This window comes from Mustela nigripes, chromosome 14, assembly GCF_022355385.1.
Source record: "Mustela nigripes isolate SB6536 chromosome 14, MUSNIG.SB6536, whole genome shotgun sequence".
NCBI lineage: Eukaryota > Metazoa > Chordata > Mammalia > Carnivora > Mustelidae > Mustela > Mustela nigripes.
Window position 1 is genome coordinate 2,217,446 of NC_081570.1, and position 21,050 is coordinate 2,238,495.

General features: G+C 56.0%; 1 long non-coding RNA gene across 3 annotated transcripts; it reads left to right on the plus strand.

Moving 5' to 3' along the window:
- The first annotated feature begins 179 nt into the window (after positions 1 to 179).
- Positions 180 to 4,311, plus strand: LOC132000863 (uncharacterized). Of its 3 annotated transcripts, none has more exons than XR_009399475.1 (3): positions 180 to 2,584; positions 3,536 to 3,824; positions 4,142 to 4,311. It is a non-coding gene; the product is annotated as an uncharacterized LOC132000863 (long non-coding RNA). The 3 variants fall into 3 exon arrangements; XR_009399477.1 differs by having other exon boundaries at positions 3,702 to 3,824; XR_009399476.1 differs by having other exon boundaries at positions 180 to 1,632.
- The last annotated feature ends 16,739 nt before the right edge of the window (positions 4,312 to 21,050 follow it).

Sequence of the window (21,050 nt, forward strand, 5' to 3'; positions counted from 1 at the left end):
ACGGGGGAGGGGACAGGGGAGGGGACGGGGGAGGGGACAGGGGAGGGGACGGGGGAGGGGACAGGGGAGGGAAGGGGGGAGGAGAGGGGTAAGGAGGGGCGAGGAAGAAGGGGGAGGGGAGGGGGAGGAAGGAGGAAGGGGAGGGGGGAAGGAGCAGGAGGGGGAGGTGGGGGAGGCAGAACCCAAGGGAAGCAGCTGGAAGAGGCAGGAAGCCAGAGCAGGAGACAGGGCCTCGCTTTAGGGTCTGGACAGTTTACGTGGGGGGACGCGGCACGCGCGTGAGTAACCCAGAACACGTCAGTCACACGTCTGGGTTTGCGGTGATCCGCGGATCTCGTCGGCCCAGGCCCGCACTCCTCGTTACGATTAATTAGGCTAATGCCGGTTTAGTCCACCTTCCCTGAGCGCCAGCCCGGGGTACAAACCCAGCGGAGTGGTGGGGCCCGGGACCCGGAGCTCCCCCTCCCCAGCCAGCAGCACACAGCAGAGGGGCCCGCAGGGTTCCCTGAGCAGCCCCTGCCCCAGCTCCCACCCTCCGAGGCCAAGACTTCGTTCCCTCTGCTCCGAGGGAAGGAGGCTCAGCAGGGCTCTCCTTGTCTGTCGGCCGAGGGGCGCTCCAGCCCCCTGTGGGAGGCAACCTGCTCGGCTCAGCCATTCACAGCCTCCGAGGGCGCCGGACTAACGTGCAGTTCTGGGGCTCCAGCCGCCAAACCGGGAAATTGCAAAGGAACCTCGGTCCCACGGGGCCCTCGCTGAGCCCGGCAGGGTACTGACCGCACGGTTGCGCACTTGACAAGCTCCCTTTGGGGCAGGACTGTGTGTACCTCGGAGTGTGCACGGCGGAGTGTCCTCCCCGTCCCTTCACACCAGGCCTCCCCGAGAGGGAGGGAGAGAGAAGGCCCGAGGCGCGCTCTCTCCTCCTCTGCGGGCCGTGGGCAGGGGCGGACAGGAGCCAGCTCTGATGGCGGTCAGGGCTTCGGCGGCTGTGGGCCCACTGTGCAGGAGAGACACAGTGTCACCTCCTCTCTGGCCTCCAGGGTGTGGCTTTCTTCCAGCGATATCCACGCCATAGTCCAGAACAGCGGCTGGCCGGCGGGGGAGCAGAGCCTGCTGTGGGGACAGGAGACGTCCTCGATAGAGGGTGACTTTGCACTTCTCGAGGGAAGGGGAGAAACACCGTCCTGGGCTCCTTCGTCCTCCTCCGTGGGTATGGTGGGGACTGGAGCAGCCAGCAGGCCGCAGTCAGCGCCAGGGACTACGAGTCCCCAGTGATGGCCAGAGGCAGGTGGTTGGAGGCGGTCCTTCTGGGCGGTGATAAATGGATGTGCACACAGCTGCGTCCTGGCCAGCACTGGGGACGGGGGGAGTCCCCCCGACTGTCCCATCTGTCTGGACTTGTTGTCCTAGGGCAAAGGCTCTTCTGGTTGATGATTTTTGCTGGGAGCATGCGGAGCTTGGCCCCCGCATGCCGACGGCTTCCCTGGGGCGTCGGGTCCCCGTCCAGCAGCTCAGAGCCTCCAGCCCTGCTCGTGTGACTCCTGTCCAAGCCCCTACTGTGCCCTGGGCCTTTCAGAGAGCTCATCTCACAAGGAGGAATTGCTGTGTCCTTCACTGTTAAGTCTGTTCCTAAAGGTAACTGCTTGCACACGGGCTCTCATCTCATAAACGCATGGGGCCGTACTGCAGCCAGCCTGCCGAGTCTGGGCCACATCTCAGATCCCATCAGTTTCTCAGAGACCCGTCCCCATGCCTGGCCCGGCAAATTCGCCCAGGAGCATGTGCGGGAGCCAGCTTGCGGGGACCTGGCCATGGCCGTGACCCGACTGCCGTGTCTGGGGAACACCGTGCCCCGCTGGGCCACAACAGCCTCCGCTGACCCGGGTGCCCAGACCCCTGCTCACAGGGCGGGTTCTAGGCTTTCTAGGAGGAGGAAAGAGAGGGAGGCAGTGGAGATGCCCGGGGTGCATGGGGGGAGCCCTTCAGGGGGGCTCCAGCCTCTGCAAAGGGAGTGACTGAGAAATCACACCAGGAAAGCAAGACTTCTTCTTCTTTTAAATAATTTTATTTTATTTTTCTCATCTTCCACGATTCATTGTTTAGGCACCACACCCAGTGCTCCATGCAATCCGTGCCCTCCATAATACCCACCACCAGGCTCACCCAACCTCCAACCCCCACCCCTCCAAAACCCTCAGTTTGTTTCTCAGAATCCACAGTCTCTCATGGTTCATCTCCCCCTCGGATTTCCCCCAACTCCCTTCTCCTCTCCATCTTCCCATGTCCTCCGTGTTATTTCTTATGCTCCACAAATAAGTGAAACCATATGATAATTGACTGTCTGTGCTTGACTGATTTCACTCCGCATAATCTCTTCCAGTCCCGTCCATGTTGCTACAAAAGTTGGGTATTCGTCCTTTCTGATGGAGGCATCATACTCCATAGTGTATATGGACCACATCTTCTTTATCCATTCGTCCGTTGAAGGACATCTTGGTTCTTTCCACAGTTTGGCGACCGTGGCCATTGCTGCTGTGAACATTGGGGTACAGATGGCCCTTCATTTCATGACATCTGTATCTTTGGGGTAAATACCCAGTAGTGCAATTGCAGGGTCATAGGGAAGCTCTATTTTTAACTTCTTGAGGAATCTCCGCACTGATTTCCGAAGTGCAAGCCTTCTTCCTAAAGGTCACAGGGAGTCAATAGCGGAGAGACGTCTGGACGATCGGGAAGGAGCAGGAGCCAAACGCCCATTTCACCATCGCCTGCCTCCATCATTCATACGCACCGGGCGCTGTTTGAGCCCCGGGTGTGAGACTCCCCGAGCTCACACGCTGGGCAGGAGGCTGGTGGGGCAGAGACAAGTGGGGGACTTGGGGTGGAGAATAGCAGTGGGTTTATGGGGAGGGGGCACCCATGCAGTTAGAATGGTTGGGAATGGTGTCCCCAAAATACGGAGGGGGGAGCCAGGCAACAGCATGCACGAGGGGTCCTGACACCTGAGACGGGGCGGGGGGGGGCGATTTATAAACTCGGAGCCCACAGTCCTGGAGGCGGAGGGGCTGGTCCCTGGCACAACCTTCCTCGGGGCTCAGGAGCCGTTTCCAGGCTCCCCCCGCCCCTCCTTACGCCAAGACCCGGCAATGGCACTACCGGGGTTTTTGATTCTGAAAACCCGTCAGAGGTGCGCGCCAAGACTGGAGGGGCAGGGGACTCACCAGGACGTTTAAAATATCGAAAACTGACGGTGAGACGTCATGGGGCTTCCACGTGGGGTGGCAGCGAGACGTTCTTCACGGGTTCGGAGCATACGACGCGCGGAGGGACCTTACGGTACACTCAGGTCCGCTGCCGTCCTTCGCTCGTCGGGCAGAAGGGCGGTCGTTGCTGGAAGGCGACTCGGGGACCCGACAGCTGTTACGTCTCAGCGGCAGAACAATGGGTGGTTTTGATTTTCTTCTGTTTCTTTCTGTGTTACTTTATATTTATGTCAATAATATAAAGATACACTTTAAAAAAAGAAATCTGCTGGCAGGCCCTCTCCGTGTCTTCCGGACTATCCTGTGACCCCCGTCCTCCAAGGCCAAGCTGAGTTTCCATAAGCCCACGAGCGTCATCTCTAACCCATGAAGATGAGTGTGTGACTCCGGCTGAAAAGGCTCCACACCACCGACTCCTCTCCCCTTTCCCGCTGTCTTCAGGTTGGAACCTGGGCTCCTGGACCCGGTGTTCAGCACCTCTCACTCTCCTGCCTCCTCGTCAGCCGTTTCTCTGGCAGCTTCTCCACAATCCTCTCCTGTGACCTGCCCCTGTGAAGCTCCCAGGTTCTTTCCTGAACCCTCATTTTTGTGCATTCTGCCTCCTCTTCCTGGGAGGCCAACCTTCATGTTTCTTTCTGGGAACTCCTACCCATCCTTCAAAACCTTTTCCAAATATCCCCATGGTGATAGTATCCCTTCTGGTTTGAAGCCCTGGGGCTTCCAGGATAAAGTCCAGATTTCTTCGCATGGTTCCTGTTTGTCCCCTCCCTCATCTTCTGCCCTCCCGCCCCTCCCCCCTTTCCCGCGTCGCCCCCACTGTGTGCCGCACCTCACAGGCGACCTTCCCTGCATCGTTCTCTCTCTTGTCTTTGATGCCACAGTCAGTTCCAGCCTGTGGGAAGGTCAGCGTGCACCGTCGGGCTTGGCACGCGGCCCGGGCGTGCGTGATGTTTCTTCACCAGCTCAAGCGACTTACGGATGGATCCAGCTGGAAGAAATTGTTTAGAATAAGCCCATTACCCTTAATAAATAATTAAGCTGTCAGATGTGAGACACTTAGGAAAAAGCCGGTTCCTCTGCTCAGACTGAACATGCTTGGGACAAAGGTTTGCCACTGGGGTGCCAAGATCCTTCCAAACGGCCAATTACATTCAGAGAGGTTTGGCTGATGGAGGCAGGATTTATGTTGCTAGGTAGGGCTGCTGTTTCAGGGGTGGGGGAGTTCTGAGGGGCAGGGGGAGGGGAGGGAGCCCCCAGGGTCACGGCCAGCACCCTGCCGGAAGTAGGAAGCCCTTTGCCCATCAGCTCATCGTGGACACAGGCTTAAGGGCCCAGTCTGCGGTCCAGCTCCTGTTTCTCTGTGGCCTGGAGGGCAGAGGGCAGAGGTGAAAGGTCAGCATCTCCCCAACTGATGAGGCCTCTGGGTTCTTATACCCCAGTGATGCTGGACCCCGGGCTCAACCCAGGATCACTCAAACGACAAACCAACCCAGAGGCACGTCTCTGGTTGCAGGTGACCCACACCGGGTGCTGTGCTGGGAGGCGGCTGTCTGACGTCATGGTTGGGACTGGGGCCTTGGAGGCAGACGGGCCTGGCTCCAAAGCCCAGGTCTTCTGCTCGATTGCTGCTGGCTCCTGCGAGTCTGTGTTGTCGGTGGTGACACAGCAGGTGGGCAGCAGTTCAAGGAAGAGCGTCCGCACCATGCCAGGGTCCCAACAAGTGGGTGAGCCTCTCCTCTGCTTTCTTGGGGAGATGTTGGTGGAGCTCCCCGAAATGGCTGCCTCGGGCCGGGAAAACCAGCTTCTGCAGGTGGACCCCTTTAGGGGCTGTGGGGGAAAATGTCCCAGGCCCCCATCTTCTCTCCAGCACCGTGATCCCTGCTTCTGTTGGCCGGGTGGGCTCAAGGTCAGGACAGGCGTGTGGGGGGATCCAAGGTAGAGCTGGGCTTGTGCCACCTGGGGGGACCCACAGACCCATGAACGCTGGGCCGTGGGGGGACGACAAGATGGGGAGACAGACGCCTGATGCCCAGGAGAGCAGGGGTGCCTAGGTATCCTGTCGGACAAACCTGATTCACGGCATCTGTTGGCCAGGAACACTTCCCCACTACCCAGTGCTCTCAGGGGCCTGATGGCAATTTGCGTACGTAAATCTCACAGCGTGTGCGGAGTAATTCCACACACATTAGTTCGTTTGAATTTCACGTCTCCTTGGCAGAGGGACAACTGTAATACGAATGATCATAATGTTGATTTAATAACAGTGGTAAGGACATGATGACGTGACGGCCGGTGGGGGGCGTTGCTGGGTCGCATAGATGCCCGTGTCCGGGGTTCTTGTCCCCCACCTTTCCGAGGCTGCCGAGTGGGGGCATTGCTCGGGGGCCCCAGCACCCAGGGCCCGCCTCTGCCCAGACGGTCCAGTGGGTGTCCCTTCGTCAGTCCTCGCCGATGAACCTGTGGGGGAAGGTTCGGGGCCCCTGGGACTCTGAGGGCCGCCAGCAGGGCCAGAAGCTGCCCTGACCGGCCGCACCTCTTACCAGGACAGGTACACTGGGCAGGGAGGCTCTCTCGCTCCCAACTTCCGCCACTTTCTGGTGGGAACAAACAAGACAGCGGATGAATTATCTGCTGCCCGCTCTTCATCAATCAGAGGCGTAATGTAGCCGCCAGGCCTCTCACGCGGCAGCGAGAGCAAGGCAATTAACTTGAAAATTGAATTGATGTGCATTGATTTTTTTAATAAAGTTATTGTAATATATTCACTTGTTAGAATCCAGAGCTGAAAATAGACACTTTGTTTCTGATTATGGGGCCAGTCCCTGTAAATCACCGGGGACGGCAGGAGCGAAACCCCTCATTTCACATCATCATTTCCTATTAGACCCAAAACGCCCATCACGGGGTGATTTTCCTCCTCCTGTTCGGGGGCTTCACACCCTCACGGCCCCTCGGGGTGAGGGGGACAGGGCCTGGGGAGCAGGGCCCAAGGGTGAGGCCGGCTCTGCTGCTGTGGCCGGGTCCCACGGTCCCTGGGCTGTTCGGGTTCTGCTCCGGGATGGGCTGGTGCTGAGCGGGCTGGCGCCCCGTGAGCCCTGAGGTCAGAGGTGCTGAGCAGAGGGGAGGAAGGGGTGGGTAGTGGTGTGTGGCTCATGGGACTCCGGGGACACCGACTCACGTCCCTAATCCCAGAGCCACAGAGGCTTGGCCGACCAGGAAGCCCCCATAGCAGGGTGAGAGGCTGGAGCCCTGAGGGCTATCAGGTCCCAGTGTGACCTCGGGCAGAGTCTCCTGGCCACCGCAGTCAGCCTCAGTGTCCTCAGGTCCGGGGACGGGAGGCCAGTCTGCCTTTGGGCGGCTCTGCCGGCTAGAAAAGGCTTGCACATTGTGAGTCACGGTCCGGGCACCCCTTCCGTGTTCTGCTACAGGGACGGTGGCCCAGGGAGGTCAGAGACTCCTCCAGAATCACCCTGACCTATGACCTCCAGACCTGGGGGGAAAGCAGGCGTGAAGCCACAAGACCTGCAGGAATTTGCTACAGTGGCCGCTGGAAGCTCGTGGCAAGTGAGACTCAGCTGAGGGGGCCCAGGACCGGGGCCCAGGATTCCGTGGTTGGGCAGCGCTTAGTGGGCGTGGGCTCCAGGCATCTGGGGGTCAAGTTCCAACCCCTGGGTGGGGGTCAGGTGGCCGTGCCTGGCCCAGACCCCCTCCTGGCCAGGCGGGTTGACAGCTGCGAGAAGTGGGAGAGGGTGTTTCCCTCGATTTGGGGAAAATTGAGGGGGATGGGGTCCCTGAGGAGGGGTGTGGGGTCCCCGAGGAGGGGCATGGGTGCTGCTAGGCAGGATGGGCCAGAGCCTCGGCGGAACCCAGGACTCCTCACCCACGGCTTTATGTGCTCACGCTCCATTTGTCCAGCAGAGAGGCCTGGAGGGGACGCCCGTGGGGGGTGTCAGATGGCGTGGGCGAAGGCTGGTGGGGGTCTGGGGAGCAAGGGAGTGTCCCTCAGGGGCGTGTCTGCGTTGAGGTGCAGAAGCCTGAGGGGAGGGGCCCTCGAGCCTCATAGGAGGGGTTCTGCTCCTGCGTGTACATAACGGCAGGTGGCAGGGGGTCCTGGTGGTCATCGCGGTGGTAGGGGCGGACCCGGGGGTTCGGGAAGGTGAGAAGCATCTCCTCAGATGGTGTCCAGGGTTCAGGAGCTGCGGGAGTCAAGCGGCGTCTCCAGGTGCGCCTAACCCGTCTCGGCCAAGGGGCTGCTGGGCCGGGAGTCGGGGTCATGCCAGCCCAAGTGGGCAACGTCACAGGTTGGTACCCAGTAGAAAAACTTAAATGCAGAGCAAGAAAAAGGCAGATGGACCCCACGAAGGCCTCCCGATTACCAGAGTGTTCAGCTGCGAGATAGGTGATCAAGGGTGGTCAGCCACGGTCTGTGGCCCCTCGCGCCGGATTCCCGTGTTGACGCCTTCGCCTCTGCCGGGAGCCGCGAGGGTCTGCAGGCCGTGGAGCTAAGGGCTTGGCTGGGGCCAGGGAACCCACAGGACGCTTCCTGGCAGGGGAGGGTCTGAAACAGCACCCCGGAGGGCCAGGGGGACCCTGGCTCTTCCGTCTGCTGAGGACAGAAGCTGGTGCTGACACGTGCTGTTACCCGGCTGCGGTGCGCCCCTCCAAGATGCTGCAAAACCATTCAAGAGAAGACTGTGGCCGGGCTCCATTTATCTTGCTGCAAGTGTCCCCGTTGTTGACACGTGGTGTGGGGGCACGCTCTTAAATGAAAACAAGGCTTTGAGCGAAAAGCCAATTTGTTTACAATAACCTGTGGAGTCGTGAAGAGGGGATTTTGACGAATGGGCAAACACTGTGTGTTCGGAAGCGTTCAATTATGAATGAGCTAATGACACCGGTATGCTGGATGGGGACTGTGGGGACGTCCACACGCCTCCCCCTCCGACGGGGCCCCAGCCCCCTGGTTAGGATAATTAATGAAACCTTGTTCCTGAGCGTTTTCCTGGGCACAAATAATCACCTAATTTCATGATTCTGCCTCCATCAGTGATCAGGGTGTGTCCCGGGGGCTCTCCCGGACGGCAGGTGCAGGAGGGACTTCTAGGCCTGGGGGACGTCTGCTTGTTAAGGGCGCTTGGGCTGGATGTGCCGAGTCTGGGTTTCACGAAGGCCATGGGCGAGCGGGCACTGGCAGGAGGCCTTCCTTCCCGTCTGCAGCAGGGACCTTCGCCGAACTTCGTGGCGGTGCCATGTGGGTACCAGCGTCTGTGGACCCCTCTGTAACTAGCAGACAGAGTTTTGGGATGGGGGAAGGGGGGAGCCTCAGAGCCCCTTTCCTACAAAGAGGAGGCTCCTCCACCCCCTGCGTCTTGAATGTGGCCAAGGCTCAGAGGGACTGTTGGTTTGTTTTTCTTCACCTGTGGACGTGGGTCAAGTACACCCCAGGGGCACTCCTTCTTCCCCTTAGCCTCCAAGCCCAACAGGAGTCAAATGTCTTCCTGTTTTAAAATGCACACGGGAACCTGAGCAGCTAATCTGTGCTGGGCGTTTTCTGGGTCTGGCATTGTGCTCTCCGCACGGGGCGATGATGCCCAGAGAGTGACTTGGGGGCAGAGAGAACAGAGTTCATTCTCTCTCCCACTGCCAGTGAGTGTCAGAGCCAGAAGTGGGCGTTCCAAAGCCCGTGCCCTGAGCTGCTTGCTCAGACCACCTGCAGACCAACGGAGGCAGACGCCGGCGCAGAAGAGACAAGCCTCTGGGTTGATTCTAGCCCGGGAGAGAGCCTCGTGGGACCCAGCCTTCCTGTCCTCTGCTGAAACGGCAACAAAGTCTTCAAGGCATGTCTGTGTGTCAACTCTGAAGGCCAAAAGCCAGCAGAGGGTGCTCGCATTTCTGTAACTACGTGCACACGTGGCTGCACAGCCAGGCAGTGTACTATGATCGTAGTTTCTTTTCTGTGCAGATTTCTGTTTCCTGCAGTTCTCTTTCTTTTTTCCTCTCATGACTCGTCATTAGCATGACCTTGCTTTCCTTCATCTCCTGCAATATTAACAAGTCTCTGGAATTTCACCTAAATAAACAAACCCCTTCAAAGTTCCTTCTCCCAGGATCTGCGGGTGGGCTTGCCGGCGTCCTAGGACAGCTTCTGCGTTGCCGTTCCGCGGGGAAGACCCCCGCCTCTTGGCCATCAAGTCCTCCCTCCGCTCCCCTCCCCCGGAGACCGCATCCTCTGCTGACCGTTTTCTTAGTCAACGTTCACCTTTAAGTGGATTTAGGTGTACAGAATGGTCGCGAACACGGTACTCAGCGCTCCCACGTACCTCCCTCTCCTTTAGTAACATCAGTGCGCTGTGCTTGTCACAACTAATGAACCAACGCAGATAACGGTATTTCAAACAAAAGTGCATACTTTCCCCCCCAGATTTCCTCAGTTTTTACATAACGTTCCTCTTCCCTCTTCCAGGACTCCATCCAAGATGCCACATGACATTGAGTCATCGTGTCTCCTCAGGCTTCTCTTGGCAGTGATGGTTTCTCAGACTTCCCTTATTTTTGGTGACCTTGATAATTCTCCAGGGACTGGTCGGCTATTTCATAGACTGTCCCTCATCGGGATTTGTCTGGGGTTTCTCTCATGGTCAGATTGGGTGATGGGTTTCGGGAGGACGTGCAGGGTCCTTCCCGTCACGTCACGTCAGAGGGCCTGCTGCCAATGTGACTTCCCACCGCAGGTGTGACCTTGACACTGGCCGAAGTCCTCTTGGTCAGACAGTGTCTCTGCCGGAAAGCAACTCTGAGCCCTTAATTTTATTTACATGGTGGTCTACATTATGCTTCCAATTGTCCTTTTGGAAACTGCTTCACCTGGTGGTGTCCACGGGGCAGGGCAGCCTGGAGGTGGCACTGTGACGTGAATTTGACTCCCTCTGGCCCTTTGGTGACCTTCTGCTTTGTGTCTTGTCTTCTTAGGTTGACATTTTATTCCTTCCCCACTGCTTCTTCTGATTGTTTTTTGTTTTTTTTCCAGGACTCTGAGCATTACTCATGTCAGGATGGAGTCAGAGGGCAGTGGCAGGTCCTCTCAGGGAGCACAGCTCCTGCACATTGCAGGGTAATAGGTGACTTCATCCCACTGCTATTAGCCACACGCCGAACGCTGATGTTCCAACCATCTGGCCTCCGGGAGGATAACCGGCTGAGCCAGCAAATACTGTGATTGCAAGAAGGCCCAGCTGGTCCTGCTCAGGAGCTGGAGGCCTGGCACTCCTCCCCGGCCCTGCCGCCGCAGTGAGGTCCCTCTGCATCCCGCGTGTGCTTCCCACAAAGAGCCCCGTTCCCTGCAGGGACACTGGCTGTCTCCCTGAGGACAGAGTGGGACCCCGTGGGGATGTCAGTGCATTTCCTGAACAGTGATCTCACAGGAGCTTTTCCCTACACAGATGGGTGTTTCTTCTTGGTGCTGATCTAATTGAAAATATTAGGAGCTAATGCTACCGAGCCTCACCACATACTTGGCAGATCCCATGGCTGGTGTACCACAGCCCTGGGTGTTTGGAGCTACTTCTTAGCTCCATTGCTAGGGGGAGCCTGAGGCTCACAGGGGTGGTATGTCGTGCCCAGTGTCTATAGTTAGTCACCCATGGGGCCGGCGCTCTTACCTGCTCTGGGGGACTGCTGTGTGCTTGCTGGCACACCTGCGTGTAAGAGTGTGAGAGGGTCCATGCACCGGCCCAGGTCCATCCTGCGTCCATCCTGTGGCACTGTGCCGGCTGGCTTCTGTGGGATGCTCGGAGCCCCTGCACTGTGGAGTGAAGGTGCTGCTGTTCAGCCCTGTGGGGGCTCCGGGACCCAAGGTCAGCCTCAGAGATCAGTGGTTGTGCCGATGGGCTAGGTGCTCACGAGTGTGGCTGTGCTGTCTCCGTGGGTCGGAGCTCCTGGCAGGGTGAGCCGCGAGAGACTGGGGGCTGCTGCTGAGGCCAGACGGCCAAGGGCAAGGACAGACCCCCCATGGCTGGGCCTCTGGAGTGAGAAGCAGGGCCAGGAGCCAACAACAGTGATAGGTCCCTGCACCTGCCAAGAAAGTGACGTCACCATAGCGAGACGGCACTTCGAGGCTCTGTGCGGAAGGCGGGAGGGAAACGCGGAATGTCGTGAGAGGGTGGCTGGGATCTGCTCGCACGGGCGGACACGGGCGTGCGGCTGTCCAAGGCTCGTGTTACTCATCTGTAAAATGGGCAATAGGAGGTCCTCCCCCGAAGGGGTGGTCACGGGGTCAGTGTGAGGACTGTCCCGGCGCCGGCGGAGGAGGGGAGGTGAAACCAGGCGCAAAGGCGTGCCGACAGACGGGAAGGCTCACCCTGTTCCCTTCTGCTCTGCCTGCCTGGGCGTCTGCCAGCGGATACCTGCCTGTCGGGGCTAGGAAGGGCTGGGCTGGGCGGTGCGCTCTCTGGCTTCCAAGTCCAGCTCCGCATCATGCTCGCCATCTCAAGGGACAGAATCTGGGCAGACAAGGGGGGATCCGCTCTTCACGTTTGCAGTGGACAGGGGTGGGCTCTGGCTGCACCCTGTATTTTATATACACACACAGGACCCTTTCCCTCTGCGTCTCTTACAGCATACACGACAGTGTGCTTTCTGCAGAGAAGGGGCCCTGCTCCCCGGGGCGGTGGTACACGAGGAAGCTTCCCGTGCACTCCGGGAGAGCCAGCGAAGCACTCCTGTGCTCCTCTTAGCACCTCTGTGCCCTGGGCTGGTCCTTGCCTTCGAGAGACGTGCAGTCTGGGAACCACAGGAGGATGACACGTCCCGTCACCAGGCGCTTCTGGGTGGTGCAGTGTCAGCCTGTGGGGCCTCCTGAAGACAGCTCCGAGGTCGTGTTTCTGAGCAGGGCTCTCCCGGTGGTAACCGCTGCTCCCAAGAACGCCGGCAGGGCACGTCGTCACCGCGTGCGGAACCCCCTGCGCCGATCTTAACCAGACCGGGTGACTCCAACGCATGAATGAACACAGCGTCTCTCCACCGAAGGAGAGCAAAGTCCTAATGGATTTGTTCTTAAGTTGCACACTGTTGTCAAACATGGGGAAGTGTCAAAGTAATGACCCCTCTACAAATAGTGCACTCTGGCCATTACTTCGGAGATGCGTTTGTCCACTAATTGAGACCCTTGGGGGTGGCGAAGGTTGGGTCTTGGTGCAGCGACGGGCGGCAAGTTCTCAGCTGGCCATTGCTCCCTACGTCGCTGGAAGAAGCTGAAGAAATGTCCCCAGTTGTCCTGCCAACACCCAGAGGACAGCAGGACCGAGCAGAATTCCTGTCCACCCTTCCCGATGAGAGACGGGGTCTCCTCCCTGGACCCCAAGGGGAATCGTTCCCGAGGCTCAAAATGTGGGGCAGCTGTCCTGTGTCATTCCGACTGGACTCCATGTCAGATGCTCAGCTGCGTGAGACACCACACTGAGAAGAGAGAGAGAGAGAGAGGAGGTCGGGAGGGAGGTCGGGCGGTCGGGCGGGAGGACAGGCCGTACAAAGGCACTGATCTCATCGCGGAGACGGCCGCCCCCGTGCACTCCCAGGCTTGGGGAAGGGTGGTGTTCACGCTCTGAGTTTTAAGACACAGAGAAGTCCCAGCTTCAGAGCACCCTGATTTCCAGTGCCGGCCACACTTACCCCCACATACGCCCGTGGGACAGAAGACTGGTCGCCCCACCGGGGTGTGAGAGCCCTGAACAGGTGGGTGGCCCCCTTGGATGAGCCCCTCTCTCTTGCTGTGGCAAGGCAGGGAGACCCGAGCCTGCCCCACTCGCACGGCCCCCAAACCAGCAGCTCCTCCCGCGCCCACCTGGTGGGTCCCAGCTTGCTCGGGGCCGAGGACGCTGCGATTGCACTTCATTGTACGAGGATTTTCATGGCCACTGCTCCTGGCAATATGAGGCTGGCAATAAAAATAATTTATTGGAGGGATGTTGATAAAGCCTTGCTTATTGCAAACAGTAAATTAAAGTGAGCACTTCCACCTTTCTTCCCTACCCAGGGAACAATAACCACTCACAGGGAACTCGAAGGGGAAGGGGAACAAGATATAGGACAATCGTTCAATGTCACCCGTCTTACCAGCAACCTCATAAAAATTAAGGAATAATTTTTCAAAGAGATAAGGGCTGTAGGGACATGAAAATCAAAACAACCAAATTGTTCCTGCCCGGAGGAGGTGCATGCGGCACGGGAAGGGATTTCTTTTCCCATTTTTAATTTACAAGAACCTTGTAAACTACAAATTAAAGGAGCAGTAGCGATTCCGAAGACTTGATTCATTAAGCCTTTATTTACCCTTAATGCCTCCAAAGGAAAGTAATTTGGTTACTGAACATGAGTTATGGCTCAGAGCTGACATCTTCCCACACAAATCTCCAGGCCTGTTTTAGGGTGGGGCTGCGGTGCTGAGCAGAGGCGGCAGCTAGTAGCAAACATTGGCTCCCCTGTTGGGACGATGATCTGGGAGTGAGCTTCCAGGGGCCGATCCCAGCGGCCCGGCTCCTGCCGCGGTTAGTCCCTAGGCCTGGACGTGGGGATGGCTATGAGGAACACATGAATCTCCTGCTGGTCAATCTCCTGCTGGTCATATCCTTTTTCCCAGAGAAGCCTGTCATTATCCGGGGCCTGTACTCGTAACAGGCAGATAGTAAGAGCCCAATAAATAGCTTTTTATTTTTTTAAAGATTTCGTTTGTTTATGTGTGAGAGAGAGACAGACAGAGATAGTGAGAGAGAGCATAAGTGGGGAGTAGAGAGAGGAGCAGGCTTCCGCCAAGCGGGGAGCCCCATGTGGGGCTCGATCCCAAATCCCGAGACCATGCCTGAGCCTAAGGCAGATGCTTAATGGACTGAGGCACCCAGGTGCCCCAAGAAATATCTTTATAAATGAGCGAAAGAGGAAACAAAGGAATGAAGGGACTTCATGCATTCCTCTGGGTACCGGACTTGGGGGTTCATGGGAAGTCTCTGTAGAAATACTACATCACTGCACATGGGAGTTCTTAAAGGTGAGGTCCTGACGCCCTCTGTCCCCTTCGGTTGCCACAGAGCACTTACCGCATGCCAGGCCCTAGCTGGAGAAGAGGTCAGGCCTGGTCCCAGCCCTGTCTGAGCCTATGGTCAGGAGCATGTGGCCTTTCCCCCCTCATCTCTGTGGACCTATCTGGTGGCTTCTGAGGGTGAGGAGGAAGTCAGGACAGTGGAAGGGGGTGAAGTGCCCACCATCATGCGGACATGTGACGTATCTGTTCTCCACTGCTGGGTAACAAATCACCCTGAACTGAACACACGTGATGGAAGATTCGGAGGTCAAAAGTCCAGGCATGATCAAAAGAAATAAAATCTTGCCATTTGCCACAACGTGGATGGAACTAGAGGGTATTATGCTTAGTAAAATAAGTCAATCGGAGAAAGACGACTCTCCTATGATCTCCCTGATAAGAGAAAGTGGAGATGCAATGTGGAGGTTTGGGGGGTAGGAAAAGAATAAATGAAACAAGATGTGATCGGGAGGGAGACAAACCATAAGAGATTCTTAATCTCACAGAACAAGCTGAAGGTTGCTGGGGGAAGGGGGGATAGGGAGAGGGTGGTTGGGTTATGGACATTGGGGACGGCATGTGCTGTGGTGAGTGCTGTGAAGTGTGTAAACCTGGGGATTCACAGACATGTATCCCTGGGGCTAATAATACATTATATGTTAATTAAAAAAGAAAAAGAAGCCCAGGCATGGGTCAGCTGGCTCCTCTGTTTCAGGGTCTATCACAGGCTGAGATGGAGATGTTGCTCAGGGCTGGTGTCTAATCTGAAGGCTTGACTGAGGAAGGACCCATTTCAGCCCGCTGAGCTGGGGTATCTTTTCTTATCTTCTCCCCTCAGACTGGGACTTACACAATTGGCTCCCCTGGTCCTCAGACCTTCACAGCTGGACTGAACTATACCATCAAATTCCTGGGTCCCCAGCTGGCAGATGGCAGATCACAGTACTTCTTAACCTTCATAATTGCATGAACCAATTCCTTTATATACACATATCTTATTGGTAATTTTTCTTGGTGGAACCCTGACGCAAGAACTCGTCTCTTTCCTCATGGAAACCCCCTTGCCCATGGTTCATCCAGAACCACACCTTATGCAAAGACTTTGCTAACAACCCCTCCTGGTATGAATCTTCTTGCCTGCATTAAGACTCCCTCCCACTGGCTCCCCAAAGGACCTTGGACTCTGCCAGAAGAATGTCAAACAGGAGCAGGTGGAGATCTTCCTAGAAATCCCAATCCCAGAGAGGTACCAACTTTGCCTGTTTGTAACAAGGCACTGACCTTGGAAGCACTGCAAGTTTTTAGATTGAACCTAAAACATGAATTGACAATGTTTTTTGGAGAAGATCACATTGCTCAAATAGCTACCCTTGGAATAAATCAAGTGGAGTGAGTAGAGAAGACAGTTGAGCTTGGGTTAAATGGTCATGGTGCAGGGTGGATATGCAGGGGTGAACTCTGAGCCCTGAGCTAGGGAGGCAAGGGTTCTTTCCATCTCTGAGCTGGGGAGACTTTGGACTTACTCTGCATCTCTGCTTCTGTTGGCTCATACATCTCTTTCCTTGTCTTCTTGGCATCACTGATGGATTTTATGAATGTTTCCAAAGGTGGGCTCCCAGCTTTAATGGTGTTGGTCCTGGGCATCCTTGCACACCAGGTCATTGCACAGAGGAGGTGTGGGACATGGCTTGAGGAGACATGGAGTGGGAGGGCCATGGGAGTATGGAATCCAGTGAAGGTGCTGGCTCCACTTCATGGTGCCACTCTTTCCTCTGGGCCCTGGTGTTCCCACCATAAGGTGGGGTGTGACTAGACCTAAGCCTTGGTCAACTTAGGTCTGTGGATGGGACTGTGGGTAGTTCAACTGTGTTCCCCACAAAGATAAGTTGGAGTCCTAACCCCTGTTGTCTGCAAATGTGACCTTGGAAATAAGGTCTTTGTGTCTTTGCCACCACGTTAAGATGAGGTGGTACTAATGAGGGTGGGCCAGAATCCAGAATGACTGGGGTCTGTACAAGGAAAGGAGGGACTGCTCTCCACCGAGCACACACATGTGGAGAGGAGAAGGTCATGTGGGACAGACACACAGGAAGAAGCCCATGTGAACACGCAGGCAGAGATTGGGGTGAGGCGCCCATAGGCCAAGGAAACCAAGGGTGACTGGAAACCACCAGAAGAGAGAAGAGTCAGGAAAGACCCTGTCCTAGAGTCTTCCGAGAGACGACACCCCAGCTGACCCCTTGCTTTCAGACTCCTGGTCTCCCAACCACGTGAGGGTAGATTCCTGTTGTTTTAAAGCCCCTAGTCCATGGTCATTTGCTATGGCAGCTCCACAACACTCCTATGGTGGGGACCCTATCCTGTGACTGTCAGTGGGGGCTGCAGGGGCAGACCCTGGGGGAGAGGAGGAGCTCTATGCCCGGGGGTGACAAGGTGGCACAGATGCCCTCTTCTACCTGCAGCACTGTTCGTGGGAGCCAGGCCAGGAAAAGTGCTAGGGGTCCAACACAAGGACGGAGCCCTCTGCTCCTTGGCCAGATTTGGAGGGACAGCCCAGACAGCTGAGAAATGCTGCACTTCATGTAGGGAGATTGGGTGGGGCTGACTTGACTTTGACTTAGGTGCCCACCCCTCTTTGGGCCTTGGACTCCTTATCCGTGGAGTGGAGGCATTCGTCCAGGTGAGGGAAGGTCTGTAGGCTCTGACCAGCATCCCACCCCAGGCAAGGGGCCTGGCTCAGGAAAGTGTGTTATGTTGACAGTCACAGAGCAGCCCGGGTCCCAGGTGAGCCAGTTTCCGGAGTCCCAGAGATGCTGACTGTTCCTGCTTCCATGCTCCCTCCAGGATAATTCAGACCCTTGTCGGGAATAATTCAGAACTTCTTCAGATCCCAAGTGGTGACCAGACTGTGTGGGTGAGGACATCCAGCTTGGGGAAGAAGGCTGAAGGTGACATTTGGGGAGCTCAGGCAAGAAACAGGTTCCTTAAAAAAATTTGGAATCCTATTTTGGGTTTTACTCCAACCCATCCACTGTGGGCTGCGTCGTCTCCCCATATACATATGTTGAGGTTCTGACCCCCAGATGTGACCCTGTGTGGAGATGAGGGCTTGAGGGAGGCGAATAAGGTAAGATGAGGTTACTGGGTTGGTCCCTAATCTGACAGGACTGACGTCCTAATAAGAGGAGATGGGGACACAGACACACACAGAGGAATGATGGTGTGAACACTCAGGGAGAGGACATTGGTCTGTACGCCAGGGAGAGAGGCCTTCGAGGAACCAGCCCTGCCCATGCCTGGATCTCAGACCTCTAGCCTCCAGGACTGGGAGAGAGAAATCTCTGGTTCGAATGGCCCAGACTGTGGTTCTTTGTTACGGCGGCTGGAGCAGGCCAATATGCCATCCCAGTGGATGCAGGAAACAAAAGACTAAAGCATTAATTTCACTAATTCTGGTCTGTAAGTGGACATGCTCTTTCCTGTTGCGACATCCCATGGTGAGGTGTCCTAGAGGGCTTATCATCACTGTAGGCTCAGGTGCTCTGGGACTAGCCGTGCTCAGGGAAGAGGAAGCCAAGTCGGGTCTGGTCTCCCAGGCCTAACAGGCAAAGGGGTTGAGGCGGTCCGTTCTGCACTGGTCTCAACCTGCCGCAACGCCCCACCTTCCTTCCTGGACCTCTTGGGGAAGGATTGGGTGAGTACCCTGGACTGCTTCTCACAGTCCTCCCCAACCTGAGCTCAGGGTTGGGTCTGAGCCCCCTCTTCCTCCTCTTGACGGAGCACCTGAGGCAGAGTCTGAGCCCAGGTGCCTTTCTTGCCCATGGATCCGGGCAGCACTGGGTTCTACTCCGGGCTCCGGCCGAGTCAGGTTTCTTTGCTCTGCCTCTGTGTTTCCATCTTTAAAATGGGAGCAGCAATGCCTTTCCCTGGAAGAACAAATTAGGAGTTGGGGTGCATCTTCATTGGCTAGGACCGCAGTAACAATGCACCACAGGCTGTGGGGCTGCAACAACCGATGTGTGTTTCTGGGTTCTGGAGGCTGGGGTTCTGAGGTCAGAGGGCCCACATGGCCGGGGCCTGGCGGTGGCCGTCTTCCTGGTCTACGAACAGCTGCCTTCTTGCTGTGTCTCATAGGGCAGGGAGACAGCTTCTCTTCTTATAAGGGCATGGATCCTACTCATGAGGGCTCATGAAGGTTAATTTTATGGGTCACCTTGACTGGACTGAGAGGTTCACGGTGATTATTTCTGGCTGTGTCTGTGGGCGTTTCTGGAAGAGATTAGCAAGGGAATCAGCAGACGGGAGAGCTGCTGGTCCTCCCCTGGGTGGGTGGGTGCCACCCAAGCCGTCAAAGACCTGAGAAGAACAAAAATGTGGAGGAAGGGTAAATATTCTTTCTGTTCCTGAGCTGGAATATCCGCTCTCTCCTCTTCTCACACATCATGATGACCTTCAGATCTAGGCTGGGACTTAAATCATTGGCTCTTTTGGGTGTAGAAAAAGTGACACCACCTGCTGTTCTGGGTCTCCAGCTTGTGGATGGCTGGTCACGGGATTCTCAGTCTCTGTAATCATGTGAGCCAATACTCTACCCTAAGTACCTTTCTGTCTGTCAGCATCATTCTGTCGGTCTGTTTCTCTAAAGACCTGACTGATGCAAGGACCCTCATGACCAATCACCTCCCAAGGGCCCTGTCTCCAAATAGCATCACGCTGGGATTAGGGCTTCAAAATATGGAATTTGGGGGCACATAAGCATTCATTCCACAGAAGGGGGGGGGTATGTTTTAATCCCCACAGCACCATGACTATCTGAGGAAACTGGGATTGGAGAGAAGGGGCGGGAACCTGGATTGTGGGGGGCAGTGGAGCCGGAGAGTCATGGGGGAGGCAAGGGTATTACCATGACCTTCATCCCACTGGTTTGTCCATGGATCTTTTTTTTTTTTTTTAAGATTTAATTTATTTATTTGACAGAGAGAGAGAGAGAGATTATAAGTAGGCCAAGAGGCAGGTAGAGAGAGGGGGAAGCAGGCTCTCCACTGAACAAGGAGCCCAATGTGGGGCTCGATCCCAGGACCTGGAGATCATGACCTAAGCTGAAGACTGAGGCTTACTGAGCCACCCAGGTGCTCCCTGTCCATGGATCTTGCAGGCCTTATGTCCCTGGACATTGGACTTGTCTTTGGGAGCAGTTGGCAGGTAGAGGAGATCTTAGTCATGGAGGCAGCAGCCCTAGGCAGGGTGGTTACTCCTTTCATAGGGAAGGTCACTGCCCTACAGTTGAGTGAAGTGATGTGTTAAGCCTCCTGGTTGGGTGCAATAAATGCCCCCCCCCCCACCACTTCCTTCCTTGGGGGAGAAGTGCATGAAGGGCTCCCTTAGGGAGGGGCTGGGTTTCCAGATCCTGGCAAGCAGCCTTGATCTCAGCCAGCTGTCCTCATGCCTCTGCCTTACATGTGATTAAGTTATCCCCCCATTTGTTTTAAAGACTTGTCTGATCACCTATTTACAAGACTTATGGATTTCTCATTACTTCCTTTGATAGGACTCGAGCTGAATTGCTTTCTGCTCACCCCATCTGAGCTCTGCCTATAAAACATGACAGTGATAATGGCCGAGAGAGGAACGGGCCGTGTGGGGATCGGGGCCATGCAGGCACCCGCCCACATGCCTCGTGGATTTATCACAGCCACACGCACAGACTGGTGTGCCTCCCAACAGCTGTCTGTAGATGCTCAGCCCCAGTCCCCCAGGACCGAGTCCAGAAAGACTCAGATGAGAATCTGCCTTTAGGGTCGGGAGAACATCCCTGAGTCCTCCCTCACTTCTGACCCAACAGCAGAGTTCATGGCTCTCTGAGACCACCCTTGCTTCTGACACTAACTGCAGCTTTCAGGGGTCCCTTGGGCTATCCTCAGGTTCAATAATTCATAGAAGGGCTCCTAGAACTATCTGAAGTTGGTTATGGTTTATTACAGCAAAAAAACACAGATTAAAATCAGCCAAAGGAAGAGGATCATGGGATGCAGTCTTGGAAAGTCCCATGTGTGGTGGCCCCGCCATCCTCCCCACTGTGGAGGCACGGGTGGCACTGACTCTTCCTAGCAGAAGTCATGACCACACACACACTGCCCCCCAGGGCAGTCCAGCAGGCTCGGTGTCATCACCTAGACATGGCTGACCACCCACATGGCTGACCTCAGTCTCCAGTCCCCCTAAGGATGAGCTGATTCCACCTGACTGGAAACCCCCACCCTAAATCAACTGGTTACACTATCCAGCATGGCCCCTGGTCCCCAGGTAAACAAGGACACTCCTACCAGACAGGACATTCCATGGGCTTAGAGATCAGGGCCTGAAGGAAAACACGAGACCTCTCTTAAGAAGGGCTGAATTCGGGGTGCCTGGGTGGCTCAGTGGGTTAAGCCTCTGCCTTCAGCTTGGCCAAGAGGGGTCTTGTATAAACAAACCCAAAGGTGCTCCTTATGTTTTCATAGAGACATGTGTTTACAGAAGTTGGTGAGCCCTGAGTCAGGATAAAATTCCCACCTGATAGTCAGGATAAAATTCCCACCTCTACACAGAAGAACAATCTTCTTGTAAGCCTTGAAGAACTCCCTGCCCTTATGAAAGGCATGTTGGCTTTTCTCACCCTGGTTGTAGACCACTTCCTGACAACAAAAGCCTAATTTGAATAAATAGTTTAGATTGCTGGG